At 40.3% G+C, this 24,639-nt stretch overlaps 1 protein-coding gene across 1 annotated transcript in view; it reads left to right on the forward strand.

The window, feature by feature from the left end:
* Positions 1-24,639, forward strand: part of HTR1F (5-hydroxytryptamine receptor 1F) — a 107,609-nt gene that overhangs the window by 30,007 nt on the left and 52,963 nt on the right. Inside the window, exon 2 of the mRNA XM_017830720.1 lies at positions 18,577-18,677. The gene's annotated coding sequence lies outside the window, so the exon portion shown is untranslated. The remainder of the gene's footprint in view (positions 1-18,576; positions 18,678-24,639) is intronic.

A 24,639-nucleotide genomic window follows, 5' to 3' on the forward strand; every position in this document is an offset into this window, starting at 1 on the left:
CACGGCTGCCCACCCCCTCCTATTATCAGTGCCTCTACAAGCACGTGCCCCAGTGGCAGCAACGATGTTATTTACTTGGTGCTATTTTCAATCATCAAAACACTTTGTAAACTTTGTCTTTAGAAGCAGCATGGATTTTGGAGTATCATTAGTGCCTTTCCCTGCAGAAATACGGAGGAAAGTAGATGGCATAAAGCTTCCAAGGTTAGAACACACATCTCTCTATATTCAGACTCTGTTAGAACCTCTTCTTTCCTTGCCAAGCTCTGCTTTGGTGACATACATCAGATGGAGTAACAATCCTTTTCTAAAGCATTTTTAAAATATGTAGGTATTGAAAATATGTTGGTGTAGGACTGGGCTGCTTGGCTTTTATGTGTCTCATCAGGGAGAGAACATCATCTACCCTTCCTTCCCTCCTCCATTCCACAATCTCTTCAGCATCACTCACAGCTCAGTGTTCCCCGAGAAGAGATTTGTGTTTGGTCCCTGCAAGCTTATCAGATGTAGACTTGTGGGAGGTGTGGAATGTAATTTTTTGTAATCTGTCACTATTAGGGAAAAGAACAGTGACTTTTTTTTGTTTAGAAATAGTCCACTTTTAAACACTGTGAATAATTTCAAGTTTTTGCAATTGAACACATTTTGTTTGATTGTGCCATTTGTACATTTACCTTCTTCTTCACCATAACTAAAAGATTACCTGATAAATAGTCTAGTTATATACAGGATATCAGAGCAAATTCTGGAATATTTGACTACAAAGCTACAGGAAAACTTCAAGATCATCCTCTAATATGGCAACCTGGAGTGGTGCTTTTAACAAGGATCTCATTTTTGAAAGCATCCACTCAAACATCAGCAATGAAGTTATGTCTGTATGATCAGAATCCACTCACTTTATTTTGCAGCATTTCTACTATATTCAAATTTATGTCTGTTTTGGCTTTTACACATTTCAAACACATAAAAGTTTCATAAGTCTGAGTATTGTGTCCAGTTTTAATTATGTTAGTTCTGCCTTTTTATTTATGACTTTAATCCAAAATAGCAAATTTGGCAACCCAAACCCATGTCAGGGCTTGCCAGGTTGTTGTAACCAAGATCATCTACTTGCATGGACGACTTTCTTATTCTGGGCCACATTTTAGGCTTTAAATGTGGCTCAGGGAAGTTTGGAGGTTTTGTTTGATCAATGAAAGAGATGTATGTGTTTATCCTTAGATATGACCTTGCAGAATGTTGCCCAGTAAGGGGTATCCATGCCAGTAGGCAGTAACACCCTCAAGAAAAAAAAATGAGAAGGTATTATACAGTTTAGGAGATGGAATTGTTTGATCTCTAATCACTGTTTGTTTAGGGATCAGTAACAAGAATTCTTCCTATTGCCATGGAGATGGAAAATCAGGATGCACTGGTCAGTCACCATGTAGCTCTGAGCTCTTACTGTGATGCAGGTGTGGAAAAAGCTACTGACATCTGAAAATGCTTTAGGTGAGATAATGTTGGAAGAGAGAAAGACTGTGCTTATGAAAGACTTCCCTGAGACAATATTTGGACTGCTTTTCTGGTCATTTACATTCTGGAAAAAATGATGTAAGCTAGAAAGGGTACAGAGGGAGAACAAAAAGATGATTGAAGGAATGGATTATTCAACAGAGAAGTTACAAGAGCCTGGACAGTTTTGTTGTGCTGAAGTCGAGAGTGGGCAAACAGTAAGATAAGAAAAGAACTATTTCAAAGATAACATCAGTAAAAACTCAAGTGAATACAAACTGGTAATGAATCAACTAAAACTGAATGTTGGGAAAAGAAAAACAAAATCACTTTCATGTTATCAACATGAAACCGATTCAACCTTCCAGATGAAGCAGCTGGTACAAGGAACTCGCACTGTTTTAAAATAATCAAGTTGGACCACTTTAAGAAGGGATTTATATACTCAAAAACTGCTGCAGACAGAAAACCAAGTCTGTGCTACAGATTCTTGAATTGTTAGTGCAGTGGTACAGCCAAAAAATTTACCATTATAAAAAAATTTACACCTAGACTGCTTTAAACCCCTGCATCAGAATTTCTTTTGGTTACCTGCCAAGAGCAGGAAAGTTCTTTTCACATGACACATCATTTGTTTTCCGAGTTTTTCTGCTTCTTCCTCTGAATCCTGTGAGATTAGGTCTAGAGTGCCTTTCAGCATTCAGCTTTATTGCCCCAAAGTTGGCCCCATTGACTGTCTGCAGCTAGAAACAAGTAGCATGTGCCAGCTTGCTTGCCAAAATTCAATTCCCAGGTCTAGGGCAGCAGCTCCTCTCCACTTCCCTCGGGCTAAGCCAAAGAGAAAAGCAAAAAGCTGAGCCAAAACCAAAAAAAAGGCAGTCCATCACCTTTAACATGAGACACAGTTTTTTGGACCTCTGAACAATTCTTGTGTCGTATTACCTACCACTGCAAGCACTTGGGCTTTTACAATACTCTTATTTGTTCATGGCTTTTGTTTTTTTACCACATATGGCCTGTCTTTGTAACACCATTATCAAGCAATTTGTTCCTGGACTGGTTGCAAACGTGCAAAGTAGATGTTTTGCAGACCTTCTAAACCAGACACCTGTGGTCAAACAGCCTGTGCATGCAGGAGGCTGGCATGAGTCTTCCAAGCTGTTAATAGCATTTAAAAGAAATTTAATCCTGTAAAACAAATCACTGCAGATTTGGAACGTATGTTTATGTAAGTGCTCCAAAACAGCAGTTGAGCTCTTTTGAAGTTGATAGTATTTACCTCAGGCAGGAGCATTTTTCAAGCTCTGAAATAATTGGCAGCGAGCCCTATAAAACTTACTCCGAGCATTAGGTTGCTAAAACCCAGTAAAATGCCCACATCAACTTCCTAATACCCTTCCAGCTCAGTATCTGGTTTTAACACCTCCCCCTTGACCAACTCAAGCTCTGGCCAACAATAAGCTCCTGAGCCAGTCTCTCCCTACTTATGAGAATGAACTCAAGTACCTACTGCACAGAGGGCCCAGATGGTTTCTTCCTCTCCATTGAAAGCTGCTTGCTGGCCTAACCTCTCCCCTGCTTCATTTTAAAAACTTCCCCTGCTGACCTCCAAAAACCACCTGGCCCAGCCAGTCCCTTGACCTGCCCTCACAGCCCGTTCCAGGACCTTTCTCTGCACTCGCCCACGGGGCCCAGTTTGATTCAGCTGGGGCTGATCTACACCATCACGCTCTTTTCCCAAGCTAAGCATGTAGAGCAGGAGGGGTGGCATTCAGCACACTATTTTATCATGCTGTGAATAATTAGAATTGTTTTTACTGAACAAAATATGCGGCAAAATGAGTAGGCAGTAACGCGAACTATTATCGTTCGTGCTATTCATGTGCAGTGACAAGGCAGTATGACCTAACTGCAGCTTTCCTGTAGTTCAGCTATTGTAGATATCACAGCTGTGGTGTTCAAGAATGGCCTTGACAGTCTGGGCATGCTGCTGACAAAAATAACACGTGAATTTTAAGTTCAGTGTCATAGCCAGCTATAAAGATTAATTCGTCCTCTGGTTTTGTTTACTGAGATCCCTGCTTTTAATTTGCTACAATCACAATATTTGCTGAAAGATAAAGGGAATCTTTGGTATGTGTGCGGGAGGATTCCTTCTCAAAATAGGAATGGACCAAAAATGAAATCACCCAGCCAATAAAAATGCAGGAGTGAATTCTATATGAAAGCAGAAACAGTATGCTGATTGAAAGCAAACTGGGAGGAAAAAAAAAATAAAAAGCTATATTTCTTATTTAATAATGGTTTTTCATTACAGTTTTCAAAACTGTGATCTCCTCTAGCCACACATTACTTTTGATATGGTTTAAAACACGGGGTGGAAGTTCCAGGTGTGGGAGTTACAATATAAGCTATCAAGGAAGACAATATAGAGATAGAGAGATACACACAAATCAAAAAAGATGATCTATTTAATCATTTACGTAGGGCTGTAGTACATTATGATTCCTCCTAAATACCACTCACTGTAACATCAGAGATTAGTTTTCCCTGTAGAATAGTGTATTTAGAGGCAATCATATACCAATCAGTATTAATTAAGATCATAAAAGATGAAGTATCGTATAGGAAGCAACTCTCTAGGGTGAGAAATGGTGTAACATGAGGTCTATAAAGCATCTGTCTGCTTAATGGGTTGATTCACATCTAAGCACTCAAAACTACTCTGCTAGGTAGGAAACTCTCAGGATCCACACATGTACACAGATTCACTGCAGATACACTCAGCCTGATTCTTTTCCTACTTCCCAGGAGTTTAGCAATGGAACCCAAACCACTGTTTTCAGACATGCCAGATTTGGACCATGTCATGCAGTGGATCTCCTGTTTCCAAGTGTTGCTGGTTTCTTTTAACTTCAAGATCAAAAAATGATGGGGAATCTGAAGGAAGTTGTGAACTAAGTATACATATAAGTGTGTATGTATATATATATATTCTTTCCCCTTTCAGCAGTCATGTCCTGGAGATCAGGATGGTCCCTGTACACTGCAAGTGTGTTCTTGGTGGAAAAAAAAAAAAAAAAAAAAGGAGGAGGGGGGAAGGGGAAAAAAAAGAAAAATAAAGAAAGAAAAAGAGGAAAATGGAAAATGTAACTGGAAAATCTACAGATTATAATCTATGATAACAAGAGGGGAGGAGATTAGGCAAAGTCTTTGTTAGGGGAAATCAATCCACTACCAGCCCTGGAGATAACATCCAGTAAGTAACAAAAAGCTGACAACAAATGTCACAGCCCTGAGCCCAGCCAGACAAACCCCTCAAAGCCAGAGGTGACAGAGGATGCCGATGCATTCCATGTCCTGACAGGGAGTCCAACCCTTCTGTGGATTGCAGGTCAGGAAGGGGAGACAAGGTACAGGAAAAAGACAGTTCTCGTATATGCACCGACTGGAACAGGGGTGAGAAGATGAATCAGTTTATTTGGAGGAGATTCTAGTGTCAAAACCGCTAATTTGGAAGAAGAACATCAGCCAGCAGGTTGGACTGCATGCTGTGTGGAAAGCAATAAGGAAGAGGAAAGGGGAAAATAATAACAAAAAAAAAGCAGCAGCTAATGGAATAAATTCTGTGAAAACAAGCCTGAGAAGTTAGAGGTGCACATCCCTGCCATGTAGAGGTCCAAATGGGTGTAGGAGGATAATGGGAGTGGGAGTTCATGGAGGCAGAATCTGACATCAGGTATTGATTCTGTCTGCTGCCTAAAGTTGTTGAAACCCCATCCTAAAGAAAGCATACTTTTACAGAGCTACTCTTATAATAATGCCATCACTTCAAACAGTGAACCAAAGAAATTCAGGAAGAAACTTTTTAAAATCAGAAGAGAAGTAAACACTTATATCATTAAAAGGTGACTGTTTAAGCAGGTATCACTTTAGACTATTTTCACTTGCTAAATTCAAGAAATAGCATGAAACAATATAAAATGCTAGAGAGAAAGAGCTCTTTGCTAGAAGGTCATTTAAACAAGGAACTTCTTTGAAGGCGTGAAGCCACTTCAGTATTAATGTAGTCCCAGTCACTCAGCAGGATGTCAGCAGTGAGAGACCTATTCTATTAAAAGATATCCCTCCAGGCTATACCAGTACACTGAAAAACACTTATTTATTCTTTTGTATTTTACAGTGATCACAAAGAAAAGCCTTCCCTGGTTTCTAGGTCTTAGGCAACAAATTTCATCCAGTTTTGTAAGGAGATCACTCCAGCAGATACTGTAGTGAACCTGCAGAGCAGAGTAACAAACACTGGGCCTTATTCACAGCCATGTAATCCTATTCCCTGCTTCCTGAAGGGAAATGCCACAAACAGTGGAGATCAAAAGCATTTAGCAGCAGAGACACAGATCCCTAGAGACTAACAAACAGCAGAAGAAATACTCTGAGTCACGAAATAGCCAAAAGTACAGCTACTGAAACTAGGCAAAGCCAGAGTTTGACAGTTTGTTTTTTTGGCATTAATGAAGAGGTTAAACAGTCAAAAGAAATCTTGTTAACCACCTGTTCCTTGTGTTTCCTGCTGTTGCATCCAAATGTTATTTAAATTCTCTTCTTTCTTTAATTAGTTTTCAGGTTACAATATTATGTCACCCTCACAGTCAGTATTTTACTTCTCCTTTTCTTCAACCAAGAAGCTGTTTTGCTTTTATTGAGAGCTGGCTGCTCTTGGTGTTTCAGTCCTTCACTTATATACAAATATATGCACAGATACAGATATATAATAGCCCATTTCACATTTTCTTCATGAGCTGCAGTAGTTGGATACTATTCCTGTTCTTGTGAATGATGAGGACAAATATCCAGAAATTTGAAGACAAAAAATATAAAACTATTTACTGAAAATACTCAGAACAAAAGACCCCTAAAAAAAAGAAAAAGAGGAAAAAAAAAGGAAAAAAAAAAGGGAAAAAAAAGTCATCTGTCTTCTGCTAAAAATTGCAGGAGAAAAAGAGACAAAGAGGCTGCTCTGGTCTCAGGATGCTAAAGGTAGCCAGGTCACTAAATCATGCATCAGATCGTTTACTGTAAACATAAGAGAAAGCTGTAGCTTGTAGTGTGCTTAGGTTTTGAAGAGGACATGCATTGAGTCAGGGTGTACCCAGAAAACATGAAGGGGGACAGGGATGAAGAGAGAAGCCTGGGGAAATTGCTTTTGGCTTTTGTCTCCAACGGTTTCTCCCTCACCTTTCCTTCTTTCACTCATGTTTGTTTTCCTCACTCCTAGCAGCCTCCCTTGAAACTCTGCTCCTACTGCATTCACCAGCATCCACCATTCTGCATCCAGCATTCACCCCTGCTTGCACCTACCCTCCTCCCGATGCTTCTTGCACATCTGGAGCCACCTGTTCTATTTTACCATCGACCCTTTCCTTTGCCAAGGTGTGTTTCCTTTGCCAAGCAAACACGTTCGGAGGCAAAAATAATTATTGAAATCCCACTGCCAAGATCCTTAACTGGAATCTTTGCCTGAAACACAGCCTACACCAGAGTGCAGTGACATCTTCCTCCTGCAAAAGCACCCATATGCTAATAGGTTTTGTCAGGAGAAGTCCTAAAGGTCCTGCACCAACCAGCAATAAATCTTAGTCTTCAGATCAGCATGATCTCTAGGCATTCACTAAGTTGGTATTACAAGTCATAGGCTCAGCTTCCAAGTCTACCAGCACTGGAGCCCTGTAAATTCTATTTGGCTGCCCCAGCAGTGCAGTCATGATGTCTAGGGAGTCACTGTCCTCCCTGCTATTTCCCGTGCACCAGCCAGAGCAGTAAATGTGGCTCTCCCCACCCCTCCTTCCTCCCTGTTCCACCACTATCCTTCCCTCTCACTCTCCCTCCCATACCTTGGCCAGACTAGACCATCATCCATGGGTTCAAAGATTTCAAATTTGTGTCCACCGGTAACACACCTCGAGCACATTCTGTCTGAGCTGTTACTGCCTCCAGTACTGTACAAGGCACTGGTCACTTCAGAGACCTTTCACACAGCAGAATTCCTCTCTGACATACTGGCCTGTATCAGGAACAGTGTGGCCAACAGGTCCAAGGAAGTGATTCTTCCCCTGTGCTCAGCACTGGTGAGGCCACACCTGGAGTGCTGTGTCCAGTTCTGGGCCCCTCAGTTCAGGAAGGACATGGAGGTGCTAGAGCAGGTCCAGAGAAGAGCAACAAGGCTGGTGAAGGGACTGGAGCACAAGTCCTGTGAGGAGAGGCTGAGGGAGCTGGGGCTGTTCAGCCTGGAGAAGGGGAGGCTCAGGGGTGACCTCATCACTCTCTACAACTCCCTGACAGGAGGGGGGAGCCAGGTGGGGGTTGGTCTCTTCTCCCAGGCAACTCTCAGCAAGACAAGAGGGCATGGTCTTAACCTGTGCCGGGGGAGGTTTCGGTTAAATATTAGGAAGAAATTATTTACAGAGAGGGTAATCAGGCATTGGAATGTGCTGCCCATGGAAGTGGTGGATTCTCCCTCTCTGGAGGTTTTTAAGATGAGACTGGATGTGGTACTTCGTGCCATGGTCTGGGAACCACGGTGGTAGTGGATCAAGGGTTGGACTTGATGATCTCAGAGGTCCCTTCCAACCCATCTGATTCTATCATTCTATGATTCTATGATTCTGGCAGTAGCCTTCAGCTAGCCATGTGGGTCCTGTGCTATTTAGGAATAAATCTAATTCCTTGGGCTCTTTGAGCGTAAATCATAAACCCAATACCAGCATTAACCACATCCTCGGCAACATCACAGCAGTCCATGGCTAGTTATGAGCCATTTGCCTTGTCTCCAGCATTCCTCATCCAAACTCCTCTTCTGCAGAATCCTCCATAATCTGAAGGTTATGGTTAAACTGAGGCCCAGCAGAACTTCCCTCCCCTGTCCAACCCTGAATTGCTGTGCCCTCTTTGCTGTGTCTCTTGCCCTGGCAAAGCAGCTCGGGAAGAACAAGCCCAGCAGGATAGGAGAGAATCTTGGCTCACGTTACTCTTTCCCAGGAAAGTAAGACAAGCCACGAGTGCATTTTTTTTTTTACAGTCCCCACAAGCAGATCAGGTGCTGTGGGAGATGGAGATGACAGTTGCTAGGAGCAGTCTCGGAGCAGTCTCAGAGCAGTCACAACCTCCACATGAATCACCCCGGGGCCAGTGTCAGACCTCCTCCTCCTCACATGAGGTGGTGCACAACAACAGCAACTATCAGGTCTCACATCTTTGTAAACACAACAAGGTGTTCAGGCCTTGACAGGTGCCACGTTAGCTGAGAGAGACTTCAAACAACAGGGTCTGTTTTAAAACCCTAAGATCATTCCTGTTTAAATTCCCTTGCCTAGGAGGTTTGATGTTGTAAGACTTCTATTTTCCTCCTGACTAGCCAGGCTTGCAGTTCTTCCCTAACTCTCCAGTCAGGGTAGTGAGACATTTGGTTAGATCTCATACTTATAGCTAAAGTTTTACCACACTCCAACACTGGAAACTATTTTAAGAGGCAGGAGAAAGATTTTGAGAAAGGGAAGTGTTACTCATGATTGACAAAAAAGCAGTTGTGTCTTCAGAAGCCAAGGGGGAGGATATGAGCCTGAGGAAAATAATGAAATGAAACACTTATCTGCCTTTTCATTATACAACCAGTTTTCTTAAAGATGCTTTTCCTCTGTGGGAATCTGAATAGGAACCTCTGAGAGGTTCTGCACATTGCCCTCTTACCTCACAGCTTTTATCTGAAGTTTTGCAGCATCAAGTCTTGGCTTCAAATTCTTGAACTGTCTATAAACAATAGTGGAAAGTTTATGGTGGAGCAAGCACAATAGAATTCTTACAAAAATATAAAAGAAAATATTCTTGTTCTCCCCCAAAAAAATGTTCGATGGACACTTAAGTATAAAATTGATTACCTAGTTTTCTGCACAGACTGTGTGCTTAAAATCAATTGCATTTTTCCATTTTGAAATGTTCAGATTTTGAAGACTGATTTTCCTTCTACCCGTACATTCCCGTCATTTCCAATGTAAAGGGATACTGATGCCAATGAAAAATTGGTTTTCTGTGTGCTGGAAAGGAGTGAAAAACCCTGTTTCAATTAGGTGTAGTTACAGTTAGGTGGGTTAGCCTACCTTCATCCCTTCCACTGCGTGTCTCATTTGAGTCTCTTGTCCTTCTTTGACCTCTCCTTACTTACTCTCTCCTTGCCCATGGCAAGGTCATCTTTAAGGTCCGTTCCAAGCCATTCTATGATTCTACTACATTTTATTCATTAGTAAGATGTGGCGAGAAATGTCATGTCATTAGTGTTGTATCTGTCTACTTTGAAGAAGATCTACCACTTTTTAACAGATTGTGTGGATTCTTCCATTAAGAAACCAACAGATTTACTCACTTTAGAAAAGGACTTTAACCCATTGTCACTAGTTATAGCTTATTCAAGGCAGGTACTTAAATACTAAAAAATTTTAGGTCCTAAAAGTTTCTAACAAGCTGAAAGCACTTCTGCAGGTCTTGCAGTCAGATCAGTATCTCCCCCTCTCTCTTCCCTTTCCTTGTTGTTGGATGTTCGGTTTCTCAGATGTGTTATACGTGGTAAATCGATGAGATCTATCTTAAAACTCCCAACTTTTCTGTAATATACATTTTCTCCAGAGAACTGGCAAGCCTAAAAAGCTCAGCTGCAGATACGTCAGCCTGAACCAAAAAAGTGCAGATTGAAGGCGGTGACTCACCAGTTCGCGATGGAGCAGCTCTGTGCAGTCAACTTTCTCCTACATTAAACAGTTCTAGGAGAAAAATTTGAGGGGCTTGGGGCTGGTTTGGGGTTTTTGCTTATGTGTAGACTTCCATTCTTTATTAGCCTCTCCTTTTGTATAAAAGGAAGTAAGTGCAGCCTCCTTCACAGTGGGGATAATCTTCAGAAAAGATATTTTCTAGACTTCTCAGTCTACCGTCCATTTTTTGTTGGAACTTGCCAAGAGAGGCTCAAGTGTGAGCAGATACCCCCACCAACCCTAAGAAGGAAAAAAGAAAATTTCTGTAGAGAGACAGACCTGACTTACATGTGCTTTTATTTAAGCAGAGAGAAACTAGATAAAGTGCAAGAGACCATTCTTAACATTAAAAATTTATCTCATGTTTCTGATCCATGGAGAAAGGGAGCACTGGAAAAATTCAAAGCTTTCCACAGAGAATGTACAGGGCATCAGTGTTTCAGATAGTGCAGCTGCCTCAGCAACTGGAGCAAATGAGAAATAACATGGTTTTACTCACAGCAAAAGTCTAGCCATCAAGAATTTACAGCCTGTGGTTGGAGGTGGGGGAAGCGAATGTTTTTGTCTGAGGATAAATAATAGCAGCAATGGTGTGTGACTTACACTGGAATATGGTAATTACTATGCTGGATCAGATTTGTACCTCATCTTTAATCAAAAGCAGGCAGAACACTCAGCTGGCCACCCTGAGCTGGAAAAGGACAAGGAAGAGAAGGGCATTTTCTACATTTGGCACTAGAAAGTGAACGGTGTGTTTTTCGAGCTCCAACACATCATTTTTAAACTAACCATACTGTGGAGCACGGGCACTTTTAATGGATAGAAAGATATGGTTTAGTGCATGATTTGGTGAAAGACTTTGGAAAGCTTGTCCTTGAAAACATTTTACTTCAGACAAAATCTAGACATCTTTACCTAAATCTGTAGCCCTTCCATTTGATAATTTTTCTATCCTCAGTGTAAAAGAAAGCTGGCTATTTGTCCCTCCACTGTCTTTTAAAGAGAAATGCAATTACTTTTGTGCAACTTTCAGGTACAAAGCAAAAATAACCAATGCATAGTATTTTCAAAATTCCCTGATTTCTTTAGCATTAAAAATTGATTTCTTCGTAAAAGCTACTTTTTCCTCGTTTAATAGCAAACCGCCCCACCATGTCCTCAAACACATCAATAAAAAAATGCCCTTTGTGTAGAAAGTTAGAAGTAATTTATCAGTGCATATAAAACTGATATGGTTGAGATGTAAGATCAACCAGGCTTCTGGCAAATTTTCCTAAACTGATGCAGCTTTTGGGTATGGCTTCATTATTGGAGTCCCTGAATAAAATGTAATTTAGCAGAACAGAGAGCACTTCTTTGACTGCACATCGCCATTAAACATCTCCAAAAAAACATCCTGTGGAGTTCTATTCACCAGGCCTTCCCTGGAAGAAAAATATAATCAGTATCTTTAGCAGGCCCCAGCTATATCCATCACCATTTCTACATTCCACACGAGAATTCTTCCCAAAAAATTCTTTCAGCAGCAGCACCTGCATCAGGGAGAAAGGAGTTAAATAATCTCAACAGGTTTCTGTGGGCAAATGTGATGTCCAGAATCCCAAACTCTGAGGGTAAAGATGAACTAACAGAAAAGTTGCCTGTCTCCCAATCAGTTGCCAAGACACTGATAAAAGTTTATGGCAAGATTTCCTTTCTTATTCCAAGAACTTTATCTGTATTAAACTCTGCATCACCAGTATCTATACATTAAAGGAGAGAGACCATTTCAGGAAAGTTTGAGCTATATGATAGCTTTGGTAAAAGAGTATTTTATAGGACTAAAATTCTGCCTGCTCTAGAGACATGGGTAAGACATTGTTCCGTGAGAGAGACAACACACTTAGTCTGCCTGTTATGCCAGTCAAGAAATGATATCTAAGTTTTTTAATCCCAGGTCCCTTTCCTTTACCTGTAATCCCTGCTTTTCCTCACTAGAAATGCTCTGATTGAGTGAATAAATGACAAAAAAAACAAGCCGTTTTAGTAACAGAGCTTTCTTAGAGAAATACTGGTGTTCATCACAAACTTAGATGACCAAGAATCAGCATGTTACAGCAACAAGTCTATTAACACAACTAAAAATTCTGTTTTCCTTAAATTTGGAGAAGACTGAGGCATTTAATTATTTCCTTAAGTAAGTAACAGATTGTTTTTCAAATGACTTTGAAAAAAATATTTTCATCCCTAAAACGAAAACTCAAAATTTGGCGTGGGAGAGACAGACAAAGATCTGGAATTCTGGTTACAACTTTGTTTGTAAACAAGGAGGCAGTTCTACCATGTATTTCCTTATCTTTATTAATTAAAAAACATCCTTTCTCCTTGAAAATGAAGTTCAAGCTTTTTTCTCAGTCCTAATCAAGAAATCATCCCTTTCAGTTTCCTGATCTGTCAAGGTCTGACAAACAAGTCCTGAAAATTGTGACAAGACTCTGTGGTTTCCATTAGATGTCTGAAGATAATTAAACTCACTCTGGCTCAGCTTTACCTTTTTTTGGAACTTTCAGGTCACTTTTGATCTTGTTGCAGGGCCTGAAGATGGTAGGTTTTGAAAGAAAAGAATAGATTTTTAAAGCAGAGGGAGGGGCATTTATGTTTAATCCCTTTTTCTACTTATGCAATTCACTGAGGAACAATCCATACAGAAAAGTGTAAAGCAACTCTGACTGCTTGGCCTTGCCTATTGCAAATCTTATCTCCTTGGACTTCAAACCATCAAAGAATGCTGGGGCTGGTGTAAAGTGTCCTTCCAAGTAGTTCATGGCCTTACCTGGGAATTTTCATGTCCTTTATGATAAAACATTCACCTTCATGAGAGAAAGTTCTCTCGGTCATGGTTAATCAATGACTGGAAGCTTAAATTGTTATAAATATTGTACCCATTACCTTGATCTATGTTTCATAATTGATTCATCCTGAAGCAGAAGAGAGGGAAATGCATGCTGACATAATTTTGTTGCATTGATACTTAATTTATGTAATTCCTTACCCTTACTAGTTCAATTGATACCTGTTGTTGACATTAAATAATGGTAATCTTCACAGATGGTTAGGGCTTATATTCATTACCATTACTACTTCCAACCTCAATGGAAGCACTTTTATGGTGTATATGAGGATACAATGACACAAGTTTAATAGAAACAACAAAAAAAAACTGTTGAGAAGGAAGAAACAATCCCACAACTGTAATCTGACATTTTTTATGGAGTTTAGAAGTGATTTCTCTTGCCAACTGCACCTTCCCTTGTGCTTTTATGAGCCAACCACCTTTGTGTAGAAATGGATCTTTAGGAACAATGTGCAGTAGAGAAATCAGTCTTTCATCCTCTTCGACAACAAACAATTTTCCCTTGCCATAGGATGAGGACAGGTGTGGCAGGCAGACTTAACTTCCTGGAGCAGCAGAGGTTGGCACAAAGCATCCACACAGTCTGAATCAAGACAGGCCAGGAAGTCTCATCCTTCTGCTCGTCCTGCCCATCCCAGCTTTAAATCCTCATCTGCAATTGGTGATGACATGTTCTAATCCTCTTCATACAAGCTATGAGAGGATTGTAACTTCATATGGGAAATGTCAGGGGAAGGAAAATACAGAACAAAAATCCTTCCTTCTTACAAAAGCATTCAATAACAAAGAAGGAAGAACTAAAAATAAAAAACAGACAGACTGCGTACGAAGTTTGTTTAGAACTAAATAACTCCAGAAAAACAGCTTAATGCTGTTCCTTTGTGGGATTAAGATCTTATTTGAGGGTGCAATTTATGCCTGCAAAATTTCATACTGAAGTAGATGCACTTGTGAGTAGATATTATCCTCTTTAGGTAATAAAAGAAATAATTATAACAATCAGATTTGTTTCTAGAATTGAACAGTAGCTTAAAAATTGTGTACAAGAATTGCTCACAAAACCAACCATCCTACATGTTTAACCCTTTGCTGCCAGCCTCTTCACCATGAGATGGCAAAGAGTTCTTTTCATTTCATGGCAATGATCACTGGAAAGGAATAATTTATTTATACACAAATGATATTGTATAACACTTCATCCTCAGCTTCAAGCTCAGAAATATTTATTATGCTCAGATAAATGTTATCATCATCATTCCTACACAGAGTAAGTACATCTTGAGCATATTTCTTTTTCTTTTTTCATTTGTGGCAGGGAGTTTTTGTCATTTGAGCATAGGCTCTTCCTTCTTATTTTATGCATTTGCCCTCTGGTTGTTGTCAACCCCTGCAGTCAGAATAATGAATTCCTCTTTACTGCACTGTCAGTGTGCTATCATTATTGTGGACTTTTCCTCCTATGGAAGGGTGTTTTGTAAGTTATTTCTGAAAAGCTATACCACGTATGTGTTTGGGATTTATAGGACTGTACTGATCCACCATTTTCCAGAATATCCAATGCAGCCACTGTAAATTTAAAGAAAAAGAGAGTTCTCATCCAGCTGTGGACGTCAAGACAACTCGAGGGAGTATTATCTGCTTCTAACTCCTTGCAGCTTTTACACAGGAAACACAAACAGCTCAAGATCACAGAGAGATTTCTGTTTGCCTTTGCAGTAGGGCTGTCGTTTTCTTTATGCCACCTACACTTCCTGCTGGCTTTTGAGGAGACAAACATTTGTGTGTGATTCTGAACACAGGTCTTCTGCCTGACAGCAAATGATGCTGCCAGCTGAGCTTTTAGAACAGCTGTTGGATTCATGCAAAGCTGCTTGTCTCCCATAATTACCTTAGTGCAAGATACCATTTTAAAAAGTCTTATTTAGCATCCTCCACACGGTAAGAAAATCACTTTTAGTCTTGGAATTATTGCAGATGCTACTTTTAACCACAAAAAAAGCTTGCCTTTGTGTTCCACGCATCTCATAAGGCTTTTCCCACCGTGTTTCAGAAGACCAAAGCTCTCATAATATCAGTGTCTTTGCTAGGAAAGGAGGGCTGCAACTGGTAGTTCTGCTTTTTTGGTTACTGGCAGACTTCAACCTGACGTAATAAATATTGAAGCTTGAAGCAGGAGTACCCTGAGGCTTGAGAAGCCATGGAAATAATAAATGTGCTACAGGGATGGAGGCAGGTCCAGAATTACTTCTGGCCGGACTACCTTCCTAAAGGACGTTGCTGCCATGCATAAAATGAGATTACTGGGACTTTGAGCAGATGGGAAATGATTTTATGTTGGGTAAAAAGAAGTTTGTTTATATTTAGAAATATTAAGTTCTCATATGTACAAAACAACACTGCTAATCTGTTAAAAGCTTGGCTTGTGTTTATTAAACAAAACAGTGAGTTCATAGGATTTGGGGCAGTTTTCTAATTTTTCCCTTTTCGTGGGGATGTTCTGTCAACAAAAATTACTCTTATTGTAATTAGCTTATCAACAGTTCAAAAAGTCCTTACTTCTGTGGTTTTGTAATGTCTTGCTCTCTGTCCTCAGTTTATAGGAATCTCTGTTCTAAAACCAATCTCAGTCACTCATTGAGCGTTACTAATATTTTTTGAATGTTCTTGGAAAGTTTAAAGAAAGCATAATTCCATAGGAACCTTACTTGCCAGCTGTGTAGGATTCACCTTGAAGATGTCTGTTCAGTTCCTCTGCTGAACCCCTAGGTCCGGCATACATACATTTTAATTAAACAGAAAATGATAAGGTAATGATAATGAAATGATAATTACAAATGATGAGGTACAACAGCTACATCCACGCTGCTGTTTCATCAACAAAGACTCCCACATCCATCCTCCCTTCCCATGCAGACAAGGTCTTCTCAAGAGCTTGTAGGCAGCTTGCAAATCTGTCTGCACAGGAATGCCTGGCAGCACTCCAAGCTAGATAACAAGAAGCAAATGGTGATCTAAGAACCCAGGTGGCCTCCAGATCCCCTTCAGAGGACACTCATTCCCCATTCAGACAAAAGTGAAGTCATTGGGTGGCAGTGCCAACAATGAAATTCTTGACTAAATAAACACATACATTTCAGGAATATTCCTTTTTGCATTAGAGGACCAGGAGAGAAAAAGGGAATGCAACTAGGAATGGCCTGAGTGCAAAGAGCCAGGAGCTTGCAAACATGTTTGAGATGAAGATGAAAATGCAAAGGTGCAGAAGCTGGAGGGCAAGGAGGATGGGCAAAGGATAGACTGTAGGGGTAAGGCATGTACCAGAAGAACCTCAAGTTTGCAAAGAAACAGAGACTTCTTGTTTGTCTAGAGAGGCTAAACAAAATCCCTGAGGTGTGTAGGTGCTACCTAGACATTCTGATACCTATAATTTCTTATCTGGGAATGAGACATAACATGCAATGTCTCAAGCCAGCTTACCCTCCTCTCATCCCTTAAGATGGAAATCTTTGAGTATTTTAAGATCACCCTGAAATTATCCCAGCTCCTGTGCACTCCTGCATTCTCACACAGAACATGGTTTTGCCACATCTGATGGAGCGTGTTGAGATAAAAGAATGGAGACAATGGTTACACTAACAATTTCCAAGGAAAACCAGAGAAAAGGGCTACTCTGCCTCTACCTTGATCAGTTATTGATGGTCAGCTGTTGGATGCTTAACAAGACACAGCAAAGTACATCATTGTGTCTTGAGTGCTGCATATTCCCATAGTAGGTCACGATGGCCCCTCTACCTTCTGTCCTTCCTGACCTTGCCTAGAGAGAGAGAAATCTGAATTACAAAGGAGAGCAGGGAAAGAGGGAGCGCAGACACTCGTTTTACTTTTTAAACTCTGTTATCACTGCCAATAAGTTACATTTTGAAGGTTAATACTCTGTACTGAGCAGGAGACTAACTTCTGAAAAATATAAGTCTTATGTCTAGCAGAGGCATGGGTACAAAAGTACTGAGAGCTTCTACTTTTTCAGTTTTTTCCAACACATACAGCACTGATTTATAACTCATGATTTGCAGGGTGCCTCCCTGGCAGGAAGGCTCTTGCCCTTCCTTTAGCAAGAGAAACCTGGGCTTCCCAAAGTTGCACTGACAACCTCAAGAAACCAAGACACTTGCTATCCCAGCCTAGCCCATAGAATCATAAAGGTTGGAAAAGACCTCCAAGATCATCGAGTCCAGCCTTTGACCAAACACCACCTTGTCAACTAAACCACAGTACCAAGGGCCATGCCCAGCTGTTTCTTGAACACCTCCAGGGATTGTGGCCACAGCGCCAGGTGGTACAAAAAACAGGTCTTTAACCATCCTCAAAACCTACCCAGAGCACTTCAAGCTGTAAGAACTCATCTGATAGCAGGTCACAGCCAAATAGTAGTATAATTATATTCTGGATAAATTATTATGTTATTTGACAATGTGTGAAAAATTATTAGTTTTTAATCCTTCCCCCCCCCAGAAAATCAGTGCTAGTTCCTTATTTGTCACTTTGTCTTCTTCTTATTCATTTTTCTCAGTGACTGCTCTTCTGCTTTGAAACAAGAACTGCTTTTGTTATCTGATTTTCTACATTTTAAGCACATTAGCCATTTAAAGATTTTGTATTTAAAATTAAATCGGCCTACTCTTGGTAGAATGATGTATTTCTGCATTTCACAGCGCAGACTTCACAGTGCATATCCTTTTGCATTATATTTCTTCTTTAGGTAGTTGCTTACTCTGAGACACTGCTTACTGGAGGGGAAAAAAAGGAAAAAAACCGTATTATTTTGAGAATCCAAGAAACAATGCCTTGCAGTTCAAACTCCACACACTGGCGTGTTTCTGTCTTTAGCTTAATAACAGCAGCTTAATACTGCAAAATGCCAAGTGCCCTGGGTTCCTACTGCAGTCAGTGGGAGTCGACAATTAGCACCTGACAAATGCACTCGGGTGCTGAGAGCGTGAGATACCCTGGAACTGCTGGCTTGGCTAAACAGCACAGGCTTCATCCTCCTTCTCCTCTAACTGATCATTTATCTTCAGAAGAGAACAGGGCAGGTTTTTCGATTTCTTGCCTTCCACTTTCTGGAGTGTCAAATCGTGCAAGGTACTTGCCGGTCGTTCATTAGCTCATTGCAGGGAATTTCAGACATCACCAGCAATGCTTTTCTGTGGACTCCCCGGGGGTTTCCTGACACTGGCCTCTAAGCCTTTAAAGAATGATTCCCGGTTATTTGAAGAGATCCTGAATATTAGGGTAGGGCTTCTGAAAATTTTTTTTCCTTCTTCTGAAGTAGACATCATTCGTTGTCATTTACAGAGTCGATATTATGATTTTTTTGCTTTCTCGCAGGTTTTTGGCAGTATCCAGTGTTGCTAAGGGTGATTTAATTCCTACTTCCAGTCCAGTTCCCAGACACAGCTTTTCCAAGGTGCTTCTAAACACAGGAGATGGTGAGTTGCTTTCTACCCTCATACACGGAGACTCTACACACGTGTTTGCGATGTACCTGCTTTAAAGAACAAACTCATTCAGCTGGGTCTTCCACAGGGATTCTACAAAGTGTGTTGAATAGAGGGTTTTGCTGAGCTCTGTGAGAGTGACCTTTCCTTAGGGTAGTGCAGAAGGAGAGAAAAGTCTGCACTGCAAAAACTCCAAAGTAATAGAGCAGGGAAAGGCAGCCGGGTGAAGGTTGACCTGCAGAGTGATTGCAGGTTTACCTGGGCAATCTGAGTGCATGAGGTGCAGTGGAAAGCTCCAGACTAGCCAGGAAAATGTCAGAGAGGACAATCAGTTCAAGAAGAGGAGAGCAGTGGCCAACCAGGGATGACTGAATAAATGAAGAATGTCCAGCCCAGTCTGAGAAATTCAGGCACTGCAGAAGAAGCTTAGTCTGCAGTACTAGATCTGACCTTCTCCACAGCCATGGACATTTAAACACTCAACATCTACTTTAACTGAGGGGGAAAAGAACAATGGTGCCAATATAACGCTTCATTTCACGGATATATTTTAAAGACTTAACCTTTGTGAGACATTTTGAAGATCAAAAGCACAGCAGTGCTCATTACCTGGCTTAACCAAATTTCTTAGTGCCAAGCTGAACCTAAATTCTTTTGATGTTAGCTCATCACAGATATTTTGTGAGACTTTTCTCAATTTCTGTGTTGGCCTGTAGCCATTTCATGCCACTGTGTGCTTGATTTTATTTCTGGGTTTGCCACATGCAGTTTTGCGAAAAGAGGTGAGTTTTTCATAGCACCTAATTGTAGATTTTTAACAACAAAGATGAAATTCCAAAGTCCTTGTTTCCCATAGTCATTCAAGTACAACAGCTTAACAATAACGTTTCAGAAAGCACTTACAATTGGTTTGAATATAAAAATATTTTCAAAAGAAGGGTAAAACTTCCTGCAACAGTATCGGGAGATAAAATTGTCATTTAATATTGAGACATCTGGATAATAGTGTAACAAGAAACAAATTAAAATCTTCAGCAGTCAATTAGTTGCCTGAGCAAAGGCACATGAGGTATGATTGCTCATAAGTGGACCTGAAAATTGTACATGTTGAGACAGGAGTAGAGCCATGTGCCACCATTTGACATTCAAAGAGTCTTCCTAAGGTATTTAATCTCATTACTTTTTAGCTAGAGGAAGAAAAAGATCCTCAACACCCATGTTTTCCCATGTTCAGCACTCCTCGTGCTCACCTACATCTACACAAGTTCAGAGCCCTCCTCCTCAGGATTGCATCCACACTCTGGGTGTATGAAAGACATGGCACGTTGCACTTTAAGAGTCTTACAATGAGAGGGACAAAGACAAGGTTACAGTGCTTGTAATGATAGAATAATTAAAAAGGGTCACTGGGTAACTGTAAAATCGACTGAACTGAAGTCATCTAATTGTTTCATGGTAATGTTAATGAAACATAAAGATTTTAGTGAAAAGTAGATCAGAATATTGGCCAGTTTGAGCCTTTACAACGCCTTCCTGCTGCCATGGAGAAGGCATAGAGAAAGACAAAGTTCCCAAAATTGTTTTATATGTATACTTCCATGCTGGATTTTACCTTGGCCTTTACCTTCCTCCAACTGCCAAACTAGACAATGAATGAACCAGATACTGGAGGTAGAAGCTAAATGGGAGCTCTTCTGGTCTGTGACCTCATCCCAGTGCTGCCTAATTTAGTTTTCAAAAAGGGGACTAAAGGATGCATCATAAACCAGGAGAGATTCATTTCATATCCGTGACAGGATTCACGTGGGCAAGGCAGAAGAACTGTCAAGACTTCAGAAGACAGCAAGGTCGCTGGTGCTCTTCCTCTCTAACCAAGTCTTAGCCCACAAGCTGTGTGCCAGGCTGCATGAAACGTGTGCTCTGGCCCATGCTGAGTTCAGCTACCAAAGTTAGCAGCACCTGAACCAAGGGCAGGTAGGGGGCTAGCGCCTCTCAGCACATCTGTACCCAAAACAGGGAAAAGGAGGAGTTTTACGCTGTATCTGGAAAGTTCCGCAGATTCAGGTGTGGGGAATGTTTGGTTTGAAAGCTTCTCTTTCCTTTTCTCTTAGCGTTTTTAAAACCTACTTCCTCCCTTACTATGTATTGTTCTGTACCTAGTACGAGAGAAATTTTGATTATTCATTAATTCTGCTATAATACCTGCGGTGACATTATAGAGAGAAATTACCTGGTGGGAGAAAATGGAAGTGAAGTATAAACAAGGAAACTTTTTCTGGTTCTGATGGAAATGGGTTTGCTGGCTGCGTGCTAGTTTCCAAAAGACAATGACAGACTGGCAGCTTACAGAAAACAGGCCTTGACAGCACACTGTAGAGAGCCAAACATTTTCTAGCACCTTGTGTCATATAAAGCACTTTTCATACCATCTATGCTCCAGCGGCAACGGGTTGCTCTGTCCCAGGCAGAACCTTTTGTCTTTGCATAGTCAGTGGAGCCAGCTATCAGATTCATAAAACTCGTCTGAGGTTGGATGTATGCAGGGTGTCAGCTTCTCCTGTAAACCCTCTCGGTGTTCCTGACTTCCCACAGCCTGTCAAAAGCAGCAGCACAGCTCAGCAGACAGGCAGGGGTGCAGAGAACAATCAGACAGGTATGAGTTTTCTCGCTTAACACTGCCTTGACTTGCTGAAGAAAAGAAATAACGTAGAGGAGGAAGAGCGAACGCAACTGAGAGGCGAGTATGTGTCTCATTAGCACTCACTATGAAAGTACTTTATACTCTGGGGAAGGTAAAAGCATTTTAATGAGGAGAACAGCCTCTTTTCAAATACTTCTTTTAGAAAACGACTTTATAAGGACAACTTATTTCTAAGATAAATATCGGTAACACATCTGCAGTCTACATCTTAAATAGAGACCAGGAGGGCAATTAGAAAGCATATCATCTTGATTACATTAAATTGCCTTCTTTGAGCAGTGATATTTGTCATTATTAAATTGTATGTTTCTTAGTATTGGAAGAACAGAAATCCTTAATACTAATACTTACATAAGCAGCATAATGGACTATTCCATATATCACTATCAGCAACAGGTTTTGTGCTAGTAAAATCCCATGTGCCTATGGCAGCTTAAAAGTGACTAAGTTGACATAATTTTATTTGATTTCTCAGAATTAAAAAAAAAAAACCTCTAGAAAGAGAAAACAGCCCCTCTTATGAAGTAAGCCCTAAATGCAGGCTCTTCTTTCAGTATTGTTATCTTTGAGGCTCAGTATTTTTCCCATTATCATTGCTGTTTCATGGATTTTTTTTCCTACTTTAATGAATTTCTGTGCTCAGACACACAGCTATTTTCTTGGCTGTCTTGTTCCATTATGCTGATGGAAGCAGTCTTTTAATTTAAAACATTATTATTGAAAGTAATGCATGAAAGGCTTATCTGAAAGATATATTGTGTTGGCAATAGATGCAAATCAAAATGCAACTGTCTAGGTACTCAATTATATATTTTAATGGAAGACTTTGAGTAAAGCTTAGGCAGGAAGGAGAAAAGTTCTTATCAGCATCTATCATTTAAATTACCAGCACACTGGTAGACTATTCATATATTTCATATACCTCAATAAGGTCGAGACTGAAGCTGATTCAATGGACAGCAGTTTGCTTGTGAAGTCTCTGTCCTTGAAATACATTGCCACAGCAGCATTCCAGAAGTACAAGATATTCTTGCATATTTTTTTCCCCAATGCATTAAGTACTTGCATCTTTTGACATCTGGTGAGCTGCTTCGTCTTTTGTAATCCACGTAAATATTTACCAACTATTTGCCTTTGAACGTGCTCCAAACTTTTTTTTCTTCGTGATCTTCGGAGATACTCGCTATGACTTAGGCCAAGGGTGGTCCAGAAGAATGCATGCTGGATAATTCCTCCACTGGGACACATATCAGGCATTCAGCTGCCCAAATTATATTTAGTTTTATTTCTAGGTTTCAATCTTGCAGGGCTTTTTTTTTTCCTCTCGGTTCAATACAGCACAACTGACTGGAGTTTACCGAGTTGTGGTTGGAGCATTGTCCAGGCTCACGCTGATCAACAAACGACACAAGTTCTTCTGTGCAGCAGCTCCATGTGCCACAGAGTTTAAACCCTGCAGTACTCTGTGTGACTCAACCCTTAGCCTTTTGGAGCTGGCATGTTCTTTACTCCCCACTCTCCTGGCAGTTGCCTCAATCCAGAGACCTTTGCGCTGCCCCAGAGGGTGCAGTGAGCTCTGTAAGGCAGGGATCTGGGATAAAGCATCCTGAACAAGTACAAGGTCAGAAAATCAGGTAGACACACAGAATCTTCTAAAATTTAAATGAAGACCTTAGGTCTTTCCCAAAGGGGAATATAATGCAGATTTTTAGAGCCAGCCTATCGAGCTCACACATGGCTGCTCATGTAAGGAGAACAAAATATGCTCTGGAAGAAACCTCAAGGCCATGAAGAACTTTGTTTCCCTGTAGAAGCACCTTCACCAGGACAGAGACATGAGCTTGTCATCTCACTGTGTAATATCTAATATACAAATTTATTTTTTTTTTTTACTGCTGTCCATCTTTTCGTTTTATATCAGCCTGTCAGCTGAAAACTCATTTCATGGTGTCCACACAAAATATCACCTCATAAATATTTGCTATTTGTAGATGGCTCAACTATGCAACAGGAGTTTGTAGGCAACAAAAATGCTGGTAGTCATAAGTTTTGCCTCAGCACAGTTCATTACAGCTTTTGGACGGTTTGTTTTTATTTCTGATCTCTGTACCTACACTCTTTTGACAGCAGCTTAACAAGTAATCATCAGAGTAGGCAAAAGTTAGGATTTAAAATGGAAAACTGAAATTAAGATAGGCCCTGCTTGCAGAAGGGTTTCATTTTGGCATAATATTTGCTTCCATTATTACAGAATAATAGCTTTAGCAGGGCTTTTTCTGTTCAAATATTTAGAAATTTGCCTGACATTCACTCAAATCTTACCAGCCTTAGCTACATTCAGAAAGACTGATAATTTAAAAATTGTTTTACTTTCATACAATAGAGTTCATTCAAAGAGTTTTATCAAAATTCTTACCTGCTAAATTTGACTTTGAGGTTATGTTAATTATACTGGGACCTTCGAACTTGAAGTTAACAAAGTCACAGAGATGTTGCACTTCAATCAGAAATTCAGGACAATTGGTACAAACACTGAGGCAGAAGAAGAGGACCTATCAGAAGATTGTGCTTAATGAGATTTCCACCAGACATCTGAAAAGCTGACCTTTGCCAAGTGCTTCTTTTATCATGTATTGCCAGAAATATGGTACTTCTTCAGTTTATATATCTGCAGCAGGCTCCATCAGCTGAAATCATGCAAGTTGTAATTCTCCTGAAGCCAGTGCACTCTAGGGAGGACAATTTTAGCTACAAATGAATAGGGTCATTTACACTGCAGATAAGGGAAGGCAGGTTACTGCAATGTCGGTAAAATACGTACACTTACGATAATTGGGGGGGAAACGTTCAGATTTTAAAATGTGTTTCTAAAAATGATAACTACAATATGTGTGGTAAGTTTGTGTCCTGTTCTGAACACGGTACTGTTATCACCTGAACATGTTTAGCTCAGTTAAACTAAGCTATGTTATTGCAGATAGGGTTGGTACAGCAAAGATCAGCAGATTTGCTATTGAAAGGCTCAGCAGACAAATGAGATAAATGCTCAAATCTGGGATTTTATTCAGGATTTAAGATAGAGTAATAATTTTTTTTCTGTTGCACTTCAGTCTGCTTCAGGGAAGAGACATCTACCTCTTTTTCAAATGTGGGATTCTTATGATACTAAATATCAGGACAATTCTCTATTAGAATCAATTAGAATTTATAGGAATCTATTTCTGCTGACTGTCTTAATAATAATAATAACAC

This window comes from Lepidothrix coronata, unplaced genomic scaffold, assembly GCF_001604755.1.
Source record: "Lepidothrix coronata isolate B3197 unplaced genomic scaffold, Lepidothrix_coronata-1.0 Scaffold183, whole genome shotgun sequence".
Lineage (NCBI taxonomy): Eukaryota > Metazoa > Chordata > Aves > Passeriformes > Pipridae > Lepidothrix > Lepidothrix coronata.